The sequence below is a fragment of the Gorilla gorilla genome, chromosome 8 (genome assembly GCF_029281585.2).
Source record: "Gorilla gorilla gorilla isolate KB3781 chromosome 8, NHGRI_mGorGor1-v2.1_pri, whole genome shotgun sequence".
Lineage (NCBI taxonomy): Eukaryota > Metazoa > Chordata > Mammalia > Primates > Hominidae > Gorilla > Gorilla gorilla.
The window spans coordinates 14625639-14637261 of NC_073232.2; positions in this window are offsets into that span (position 1 = coordinate 14625639).

An 11623-nucleotide genomic window follows, 5' to 3' on the forward strand; every position below is an offset into this window, starting at 1 on the left:
TGCAAAGCATGGATATGTGTTTCCATGTGCAAAACATGTGTCCTGTACAAAACATGCATCCTGTGCATGTGTCCTGTGCAAGCGTGTCCTGTGTACGCATATGCAAAACATGTGTCCACGTGTAAACATGTATGTATTGCAAACGTGTCCTGTGCAAGCATGTGTCTGTGTGTCCACGTGCAAAGCATGCGTCTAGCTTCCAGAGTTCACTTGCATTGTACTGATGCTGATGATGCTCCAGAGTACTCGAGTTCCCCCATGCTTTAACTTTCAAGAACCGCTTCCCACCAGAGCCGGTGTTCATAATCACTGTTTCTTTGATCTTTCAAGATAATAATTTCAAATCGTTCAAATCAATTTCTTAATGCCTTTTCTTTACGGGTGGTTTTTAATCCAATGTTCCCCTAAGCCACTTAGCAAATGGAAGCTGGGGCACAACCTAGCAGAAATGAAAAACCTGTTTCCTGTTTCCCGAATAATACCCAGTCAACAATTGAGTAAGGGATTTTTATTTTACGTATTTGTTTTTGCAAAGCAGCTTCCCAAGTTTAGAAGGTTTAACCTTGTGAAAGTTCACTGTAGCCCTGTCAGGAGATTCGTCACTCACCTGACCTGTACTGAACCTCCAAGCAGAAGTTAGTTTGGGCTCAAAAGTAAAACTATCAGGAATCATCCAGTCTGGAAATAGGTGAGGCCTGGCAGAGAAGCCAGTTTCATCTCTCACACTGCAAAGCTTCTGGGATGACCCAGGTCTCCATCTTCAGTCCAGACCGAAGGCACTATACCTAGGGGACATTGAACCATATCTTTCGGAAAGCAGAGCCCCTGGAAATGTGGAGACCCAGGCCTGGGAATGGAATTTCAAGCCATTTGCACGGGGCGTTTAGAGCCTTTTTGCCACTTTCTACCAAAATCAGGCTCCTGCATTTTTCTTGCCGGTTTTCTGCACTTTTTACTAAACGTAACAGATTTTTGTATCATTATATTTACCATGGATGTTATGTTTTCCCCTGTGGCAATGTCGTGTTTGTACGTTTGCATTTTCTTCAATATTTCTTCCTGGACGAGGTGTCATCTAAATGTTAGTATGATCATGTAGAACATATATATATGTGTGTGTGTGTGTGTGTATATTCATATATGTATGTGTGTTATCCAAGTGTTTCCTAAACATATTAATAAGCAAGTATTTGCTTATTATTTGTTTTTCCTCCATTCTGTTGCTTGACCAAAATATTAAAAGATTTCATTACAGAAAAAGCTTTGCAAAGTTTACGTATATATTCAGAAATGTATTCCCCGAAAGTATTTCCTTTTTCTTCAATATTTAGAATGTATTTCCCCAGCAAGAGCCAGAAAATATGTATTATTCTGTTCTGTTCTGTTGTTGTTGCTAAGTCTTTGAGTCCCATCTGGAATTCACTGCAATGTATAGAATGAAAATATAGGAGCTCAGTTCATTTTTTTCTAAACTGAAATAGAGTTTTTCCAAAAATATTCATTAAATAGTAATCCACTTATCTATTTTTGTGTTAATCTCTTTTTGTTGCATGTTGGTTCCAATTACCTTTTGAATCTATTGTAAGAACCTCTATGATATTGATAAAGTTTCTATTACTCATTTAGCAAATATTTGCTGATTACCTAGCCTCAGGTCTGTGATTTTTAAACTAACTACCACATGTGGTTTTTTGTTGTCGTTGTTTTTTGAGATGGAGTCTCACTCCGTCCCCGAGGCTAGAGTGCAGTGGCACCGTGTTGTCTCACTGCAACCTCCGTCTCCTGGGTTCAAGCAATTCTCTGGCCTCAGCCTCCAGAGTAGCTGGGATTACAGGCGCCCACCACCACACCCAGCTGGTTTTTAAAATATTTTTAGTAAAGATGGGGTTTCACCATGTTGGAAGCAAATGTCATTTTATAAGATCATAACTTTTGTATTAGCATTTTAAAATCTGATAAGACCGCTATTTGGAAAGTGGTGTAGTTAGGGACCCCCCACACATTGTTAAACAAGATGTGTTAACCCCTGGTTTTTCTAATAAAGACAGTCTTCATACCACATTTTTAGAGTCTTCTAGGTCATAAGATACTCTTCTTTTGCCTCCAAAATAAATAGCTTGGGTGAGGACTAAATTTGTAGGAAATCCAATTCTATTTGCTTGGATAAGCCATTTTTCCTAAACTTACTAACTCGAGAAATCAAGGTTTTGTTAAACACGTATATTTCTGGTTTCTCCTGGAGATTCTGGGCTCCAGGGAGAGACAGGGGAGGCAGCCCTATAATTTTTTTTTTTTTAACCATTGCTGCAAGTTTGGCAATCACTGGTATAACCCATCCTCCAAAGGCTGTGAAGAAGCATTTCATTTACAATTTATATTGACTGATTCTTTTCCTAAATATAAAAGTATTGAAAAATATATAGGGTTCTTCAAGTTTTGGTTCCTCTCTCCAATCTTCCTGCCATTGTTAACTTTTCAGAGTCCTTAGGAAGTTGCTGGGTGCAGTGGCACACACCTGTAATCCCAGCTACTTGTGAAAATCGCTTAAACCCAGGAGTTTGAGACCAGCCTGGACAACAAAGTGAGACCCCCGTCTCTAAAAAAAAAAAAAAAAAAAAAAAGCCCTTAGGAAGTTGTTTTTGGTAGCTTGTCTGGTTTTTACTTGTAGCAGTGGCAGACAGAGACTGTAATGGGCTGACACCATCTTGGCTGGCACAAGAAATCCTGATCTGATTGGATTTAAGGAAAACAAAGTCATCAGTTTAGGGTTTTCTCCAGCTCAAAGACCAGGCCAGGGACCAGAAATCTTATATGGCCACCCTGCAAGAAACCCTTATCTCTCATAGCCACACAGCCAAGATTTCTGAAAGCTAAACTCAAAGTATAAGCTTGCAGGTGACTGAAACAATGCAGATTCTATTCTCAACTCTACAGAGTCTCTCATGGTAAAGGTAGAGAACTAATTGGAAAGGAGTGGGATGCTGAAGAATGGAATGGGAGCAAATGGGCAGATTTTCATGAAGCTGAAGACCTTAAACCCCTGAATTCTGCTGAGCCTTCTTTGGCCAGTAGAAGGAATCCACCTGTGCTTACTCAGAGGGTTAATCTTGCCTGATGAATCTATGATGGTCTCACCAGTGGAAGCTGATTTGCAAAGAGCTGTGGATCCTCCTCAGGATCTACCCCCCACCTCACCTGTCACTGCTTCTAGACCTGTAACCCAGACTTGACCTGCCCGGCCCTGAAAGGTAAGGTTCAGAGGAGTTTGAGGCCTAATAAGGCTCAACACACACCATGAAAGTTGCAAGATTTTTGCCAAGTGACATTGGCAGAAATCTGTAGAACTTATATAGGAATGGATCAAAGGGATACCGGATTAGAGTGGAAGGAAAATAATGTTGGATCAGGCCAAAATTTTTAATCAGGTTTACCACCTCGCAATTCTAAAGTCAGTTTGCTTGTTCAAATGGCTACGCATGTTTCTACAGGTGAAATGCCAGAACTTTCTCAGTACACTTTGGAAAAATGTCTCCTAAAGGCTTAGAATGCTGGAGTAGATTTTTCATGTAAAACCTGTCCACCCATCGCCTAACTCTGGCTCTCAGAATCTGAAGAAAACCCCCTCACAAGACTGAGAAGTCCATTTGTCAGGACGGTGGGGGTCAGGGGTGGGGGCTTCTTAATCCTTGGGGAGTCTAGGTCGGTAATGATGGTGGGGAAGATGCTGTCATTAAGCTTTACTTGCTGAATTCACTGGGAATGATAGAATCTGATGACTGAGTGGTGGCACTTAATTGCCAAAGCCAATGTGGGACCAGCTGCCATCATGGGCAGCAGAACTGGCACAGTCATCCAGATGGTCTGTCCTCAGAGATCTTGGGCAATGATTAGTCAATGACAGCGTCCCTAGAGCTGAAACACATGGCAGCCTACTGAAGCCTTACTTGATTTTTACAAGCAGGAAAGCTCTAGGTCTGGCGAAGAGCAGTAAAGAAAAATCATTGTAATAGGGAGTTTCAGCCTCCCAACCAATTCCTAGAGTTGAGCCAGTTCACAGACCTAGAGCTCCTTGAATGAAAGTGGGTCCAGGTACACCTGAACTCTGAGCCACAGAGTTTGTACTGTCACTCGTCCTCCTGACCTTCCCAAAGAATCTCATGGATATTTACTAGGTTGTATATTGACTATGCACTGAAGAAAGGGAAATAACAAGACTACTCAGCAATTGCGGGTCAATGGCTCTGAACTGACACTAATTCCTGGAGAGCTAAAATACCACTATGTCTATCAGACAGAATAGGAGTTGATAGAAAAAATGATCAGTCGAGTTTGGGCATAGGTTCGTCTCAGATAAGCCAGTGGGTTCTTGAATCCTGTAGTTCTTTCTTCAGTTCCAGAATGCATCATTTGAATATATATACTAGAAACTGGCAGAGTCCCTACATGGATTCTCTGAGCCAAGCAGAAGGCACTGAAACCGCCTCTATCTACCAACATAGGAAAAAGCCATTTCACATTGCTGGAGGAATTGCAGAGTTTAGTGCTACCATCAAGAACGTGAACCACCGTGCCTGTAATCCCAGCACTTTGGGAGGCTGAGGCAGACGGATCACAAGGTCAAGAGATCAAGACCATCCTTGCCAACATGGTAAAACCCCATCTCTACTAAAACTACAAAAATTAGCTGGGTGTGGTGCCGCAAGCCTGTAGTCCCAGCTACTCGGGAGGCTGAGGCAGGACAATCGCTTGAACCCAGGAGGTAGAGGTTGCAGTGAACCGAGATCATGCCACTGCACTCCAGCCTGGTGACAGAGCGAGACTCTGTCTCAAAAATAAAAAAACAAAAAACAAAAAAAACATGAAAGATGCAGGATGGTGACTCCCCCTGCTCCCACCCACCCTATTTCCATTCAAATTACATAATTTTGCCTGTGCAGAAGACAGGCAGTTTCTGGGAGAATGACAGTGGATTATTATAAACTTCATCAGAGGTGAAGCTGCTGTTTCAGAAACGGTTTCATTGCTGGTATTCAGCTGTTGGTCTGATGAATGCTTTCTCTGGCTACGTGGTTACACGTGGTTAGTGAAGACCATGAGGAACAGTTTGCTTCCAGCTGGCTGGGGCAGCAATTCACCATCACTATCTCACCTCAGAACTTTATCAACCTTCCGATTTTATGTCATAATCTGATCTGCAGAAATCTTGGCTGCCTCTCCATTCACCAGGCTATGACTCCCATCGAGTGTTTTGATGATACCAAGCTAATTGGATCTGATGAGCAGGAATTAGTGTCTACTGTCAGCATTTCAGTAAGACGCATGCATGCCAGAGGGTGGGACAGAAATTCAAATTTCTATTGATCTGGGGCATGTCAAGATACCCCTCCCAAAGTAAAGGGAAGGGGCTGCATCTGACCCCTCCAGCCACTAAGAAAGAAACACGGCACCAAACAGGCTTCCTTGGATTTTCAAGGCAACATATACCTCATTTCAAACATTTTTTTGTTTTCTAATATAAGCAGCCATTGGCTGTCACTGGCTCCCTATTTTCAGCTTCTCAAAGTCTTAGGTGTGTGTTTGGCTGCAGGGTGAAGAACATCAGCTTTCCTGCTAGTTAGTCATGCCAGTGAGGTTGGGCATTGATAAAGTGGACAAAGGCATAAATTTCCCTCTAATCACTGCTTTAGCTGCATCCCACAAGTTCAATGTTATGATTTCATTTTCATTCGGTACAAAACATTTTCTAACATTTCTTATGATCTCTTCTTGGATCTGTGGCTTATATAGACATGTGTGTTCTAATTTCCAAATATTTGGAAATTTTCCAGATATCATCTTGTCATTGAGTTCTAATTTAATACAGAATCTATACATAATATACTCTATAGTATTTCAATCCTTTTAAATTTATTAAGATTTATATTATAGTGCAGCATATGGTCTATCTTACTGAATGTTCCCTATACACACTAATAGAACATATATTTGGCAGTCAGGTGAACTGTCTATAAATTTTAGTCAGGGCAAATTGTTTGACAACGTTACTCAAGTCTTCTCTACCCTTCTGATTTTCTACATTCTTCTATAATTTCCTGAGAGACTGAGGCCAGTTTCCAACTGTGAATCCCAATTTGTGTTTTTCTTTTTCAGTTCTGTCACATTTTTCCTTATGTTTATTGAAGCTTTTTTACTAAATTCATACACTATTAATACCGTATCTTCTTGATAAATTGATCCTTTGATCATTACTAAATGTCCCTCTTTATCTTTTTTTAGTAATATTGCAGTAAATTTTTTAGCAAATTTTTAGTAATTTAGTAAATTTTTAGTAATTTAGTAAATTTTAGTAATTTAGTAAATTTTTAGTAATATTTAGTAAAATTTTTAGTAATATTTTTGCTAGAAAGTCTACATTGTCTGATGTAAATATGGCCACTTCAGCTTTCTTACAATTAGTGTTTGCATGTATGGATTTTTTCATTCTTTTGCTTCCATCCTGTGTTTTTTTATATTTACAGCACATCCCTTCTACCTCTCCTGTACTTGGAATCTGACAGTCTTCACTCTTTTTTTGTTTTTGTTTTTGTTTTTTTACAGAAAGTGTCTCCCAATGTTGCCCAGACTGGAGTTTAGTGGCTATTCATAAGCACTATCCTCCCACACTACAGCCTTGAACTCCTGGGCTCGAGCAATCCTGTTGTATTAGGTCCGTTCTCTCACTGCTATAAAGAAATACCTGAGACTAGACCGGGTACGGTAGCTCATGCCTGCAATCCCAGCACTTTAGGAGGCCGAGGCAGGTGGATCACGACGTCAGGTGATCAAGACCATCCTGGCTAACACGGTGAAACCCCGTCTCTACTAAAAATACAAAAAAAAAAAAAAAATTATCCAGGCGTGGTGGCGGGCGCCTGTAGTCCCAGCTACTCAGGAGGCTGAGGCAGGAGAATGGCGTGAACCCAGAAGGCGGAGCTTGCAGTGAGCCGAGATCGCGCCACTGCACTCCAGCATGGGCGACAGAGCGAGACTCCGTCTCAAAAAAAGAAAAAAGAAAAGAAATACCTGAGACTGGGTAATATATAAACAAAAGAGGTTTAATTGGCTCACAGTTCTGCAGGCTGTACAGGAATCATGGGTGGGAGGCCTTAGGAAACTTATAATCACGGCAGAAGGTAAAGGGGAAGCGGGGAAGAGAAAGAACGGGAGGTGCTACACACGTTTGAACAATCAGATCTCGTGAGAACTCACTATCATGAGAACAGCAAGAGGGAAATCTGCCCCCATGATCCAATCACCTCCTACCAGGCCCCTCCTCCTCCAACATTGGGGATTACAATTCGACATGAAATTTGGGTGGGGACACAAATCCAAACCATATCACCTCCTGTCTCAGCCTCCTGAGTAACAGACTACAGGCACGCACCACTGTGCCAAACTTGTGATGTATTTTTTAAAGAAATTCTAGATTTTGCTGATTGCATCCTTGTGGTGTCAATGTAACGTGTTCTTTGTTCCCCATATTTTCTGTACACTGGAAGGCGGATCTACAGTCTAGATGCTGAATTAGATCCAGGTTTTTTGGTAAGAAGACTTCATAGATTGTAAACTTCCTATTGCATTAAATCTGGAAGCCTATGAGGTCTGGCTTTCCTTCTTTTTGTGATAATAAATTTGACGAGTTGGTCTAGGGATGATCAAACCGATCCATTAAAATAACACTTTTTTAACTCTTTTAACACCTCTCAGGCCATGTGCTAAGAAGTTATGGTATATACATGATCACATTTGATCCTCATATTAACCCCATGAGGTAGGTCCTGTTACTATCTCCATTTTGCAGATAACAATACTTAAGCACAGAGAGGCTAAATTACCTGCCCAAGCGCACCCAACCAGTGAGTGGCATAATTGGAATTGGAATCCAAGTGGTCTGGCTACAGAGCCTCCTTATGTTTACTGAGCCATACATAATACATGATCCATGTGTATGACTGAGTTCCAATAAAACCTCATAAAAACTCGGGAGGCTGAGGCGGGAGAATGGCATGAACCCAGGAGGCGGAGCTTGCAGTGAGCCGAGATCGCGCCACTGCGCTCCAGCCTGGGCAACAGAGCAAGACTCTGTCTCAAAAAAACAAACAAACAAACAAACTCATAAAAACAGGCAGCAAGCCAGATTTGGCCAAGGGGCACAGTGTGACAACCCTGCTTTATGGCATTAATTCCACTCTTTATACATTCTATCAATGTTTTCAGTTCATCCTTAGCTCTTAAAAGGTTTGCTCTTTCTTGTAATATTACATCACATGACTTTTTTAGGTTTTATTTTAAATTGACACAATAATTATCTATATTTATGGGGTATGGTATGATTGTTTGATACATGCATACAATGAGTAATAACAAAATTAGGGTAATTAACATATTTATCACCTCAAACATTTATCATTTCCTTTTTTTTTTTTTTTTTTTTGACCAGGCTGGAGTGCAGTGGCATGATCTCAGCTCACTGCAACCTCTGCCTCCCGGGTTCAAGCGATTCTCCTGCCTCAGCCTCCTGAGTAGTTAGGACTACAGGTGCACACCACCACGCCTAGCTAATTTTTGTATTTTTAGTAGAGACGGGGTTTCACCATGTTGGCCAGGATGGTCTTCATCTCCTAACTTCGTGATCCGTCTGCCTCAGCCTCCCAAAGTGCTGGGATTACAGGCGTGAGCCACTGCACCCAGCCTGTTTTGTTTTGTTTTTTTGAGACATGGTCTTGCTCTGCCACCCAGGCTGGAGTACAGTGATGCGATCTTGGCTCACTGCAACCTCCACCTCACTGTCTCAAGAGATCCTCCCATGCCCAAGCAATCCTCCCACCTCAGCCTCCTGAGTAGCTGGGACTACAGGCAAGCACCACCATGCCGGCTTAATTTTTGTATTTTTTGTAGAGATGGGGTTTCACCATGTCACCCAGGCAGGTCTCAAACTCCTGGACTCAAGCAATTCACCTGCCTTGGCCTGTCAAAGTGCTGGGATTACAGGCATCAGCCTGGCCTTAGCTTTGTTCTTTTTGATCAAGATTGTATTGGCTATTTGTGAACTTTTGTGGTTCCATATAAATTTTAGGGTTTTTTATTCCATTTCTATGAAGAATATCATCAGTATTTTGGCGCAGATTGCATTGAGTCCATAGATCCCTTTGGGTAAGCATGTGCCTTTTGGCTGGAATTTCTTCTTTTGTTTTCTTTTAAATATAAAGATTAATTTCAGTACTCTTATATTAGTTTGATAGTGTTAAGAGTAATTAATGTTGAAAATTAAATAGTATCTATCATCTAATTTTAACTGCAACATAGGTACCTGAGACACCAATAAGAAAAACCAGTTCCTGGACCCCCACCCTTACCTAGTTAAAAAGAACTTCAAGGCCAGGCGCAGTGGCTCACACCTGAAATCCCAGCACTTTGGGAGGCCGAGGCAGGCAAATCAGTTAAGGTCAGGAGTTGAAGACCAGCCTGGCCAACATGGTGAAACCCTGTCTCTACTAAAAATACTAAAATTATCCAGGCATGATGACGGATGCCTGTAGTGCCAGCTACTTGGGAGGCTGAGGCAGGAGAATTGCTTGAACCTGGGAGGCAGAGGTTTCAGTGAGCCAAGATCATGCCATTGCACTCCAGCCTGGGCAATGGAGTGAGACTCTGTCTCAAAAAAAAAAGAAACTTCAGGTGTGGGGCCCAGCATTTGCATTTTTAGTAAGATTACAAGAGTGCTGCTATGTTCTCTGGGAAGCAAACAATGAAATAAGCCAGGGTTAGGAGTGCTCCCCAAAGGCTTATTGGGCAGTGTGTCAGTTTCAGTACTCCAAGAAACAGACACCAAGATGGGCTAGACGTGCAATAGATTTATTAGGGAAAATTCCATGAAGAGTAAACGGGAGGTACAGGGGTATTGTGGGAGAACGCACAGATGGAGATAAAAGCCTGATATCTGTGAAGGAAGAGCAATAAGGAAGGTCTGGATATAAGGAGTCTCAGATCACAGCTCAGGACTGAGTGTAGCTTTGCCAGGCTGATGGAGAGTGCCTGAGCAAAGGTTGCCCATTGGAGGGTCCAGGCAGGCTTGGACCAGCACTCGTATCCCCGCTGTGCTCAGCCACGGTCTGGGAACATCCTGGAGGAAGTGTGAGAGGCATGGTGGCTCCAGTGGGGTGGAAGTTGGTATCTGTGAGTCAACTCTGCTCCCAGAGCAGCTTCTCTTTAGAAAGATCACTTCCGTCACTACCACAGTCTACCTCCTTCCACCAGATAAATCTATTTCTCCGTACATATTTAGGGGAGCAGTTTCCCTATGATTCCCAAGAGCCTCTCAATGGGGAACTTAGAAACAGAAGGTCAGTGGTACAAATAGGATCTCTCTCTGCAGTTAGTCTCAGGGCTTCAATGGGCATTCATCCTCTTCTTCCTCCACCATATGTTAAATTTTCCTATCCCTCTCAGCTATCACCTCAATAAGTCTCCATGGCTCACCTTGTAACATGACTCAAACCTTGACGCTCAAGGGGCCTCAACTCATAATCATCATACATTTCTAAGGCTGGAATTGCTGCCTGTGTCCATCAACAGTTACAATGGGACAAGGGAGTACCAAGAGGCCCCCAAGTGCACCCCTGGATTGTACAAGTGTTCCTTCCCGTGTTCAAAGACAGCTCTACCTCCTCCTACCCATCGGCAGCAATCACTACTGTCAAGAAAGTCACAGCTGTTCGCACCTGCTGCTGCCTTGACACAAGAGTCTAAGTGCCCTGGGAGCAGCTTTAGCTTGGGATTCGAAGGGCAGGTGCTGAGTCTCCTGGGAAGAGGACACATTTTAGGGTTGTTTATTTAATTTTCTCTTTTTGTTTTTTCTGGCACATGTGAGACACCTTTTTTGGAGACAGACAAGGATCTCCACCCTGGCAGAACTTGGGAGTTTGGGAATGGATGTCTCCCTGTGGAAGTGATAGGAATTGGGGCTACTTCTGCTCCATCTCCACCTCCGGCTTCCCTCTCCTCCTTCCTGGCCTTCTCCTAGTTGCAGATATTATGTAGAACCCTCCCTAGCTGCCTATTTATTTTGGAATACTATGTCCTATCTGCCCTCTCTAAGGGCCAGGCCCCGTGGGCTGTCTCTCCACCTCTGCCAGTCATTAGAGTAATGACTTCTGACAGCTTCTATCAGACCCCGCCTGCCTCTATTACCCTAGATCCTGCCTGCCCCTGGAGACCGCCTACCTCTAGTACCTCAGCTCTGTGACCACCTCTCTTATTGTGAGCTCACACCTGCATAATCGTCACTTCTCCTGGGTTAACTCTGGTGAAATCGTCACCATTCAGGCCACCACTTGTTACCAAGGTCTGTCCTATACCTCATATTCCTCTTGGAATGAGCCCCTTTTTGCCATCAGGACCATGAGTCACCCAATTCCAAAACCCCAGCTGGCCTTCTGTTTTCTTGGACCACTCTTAGTATTTACTTGTATCAGTTCCTGGTCTCTGAAAAGCAGACATACAGGCAATTTATTGGGGGAAATGCCTGTAAAGAATAAAGCGGGAAGGAGCGAGAGTAGGCGGGGAGAGTCTCAGATTATGGTGC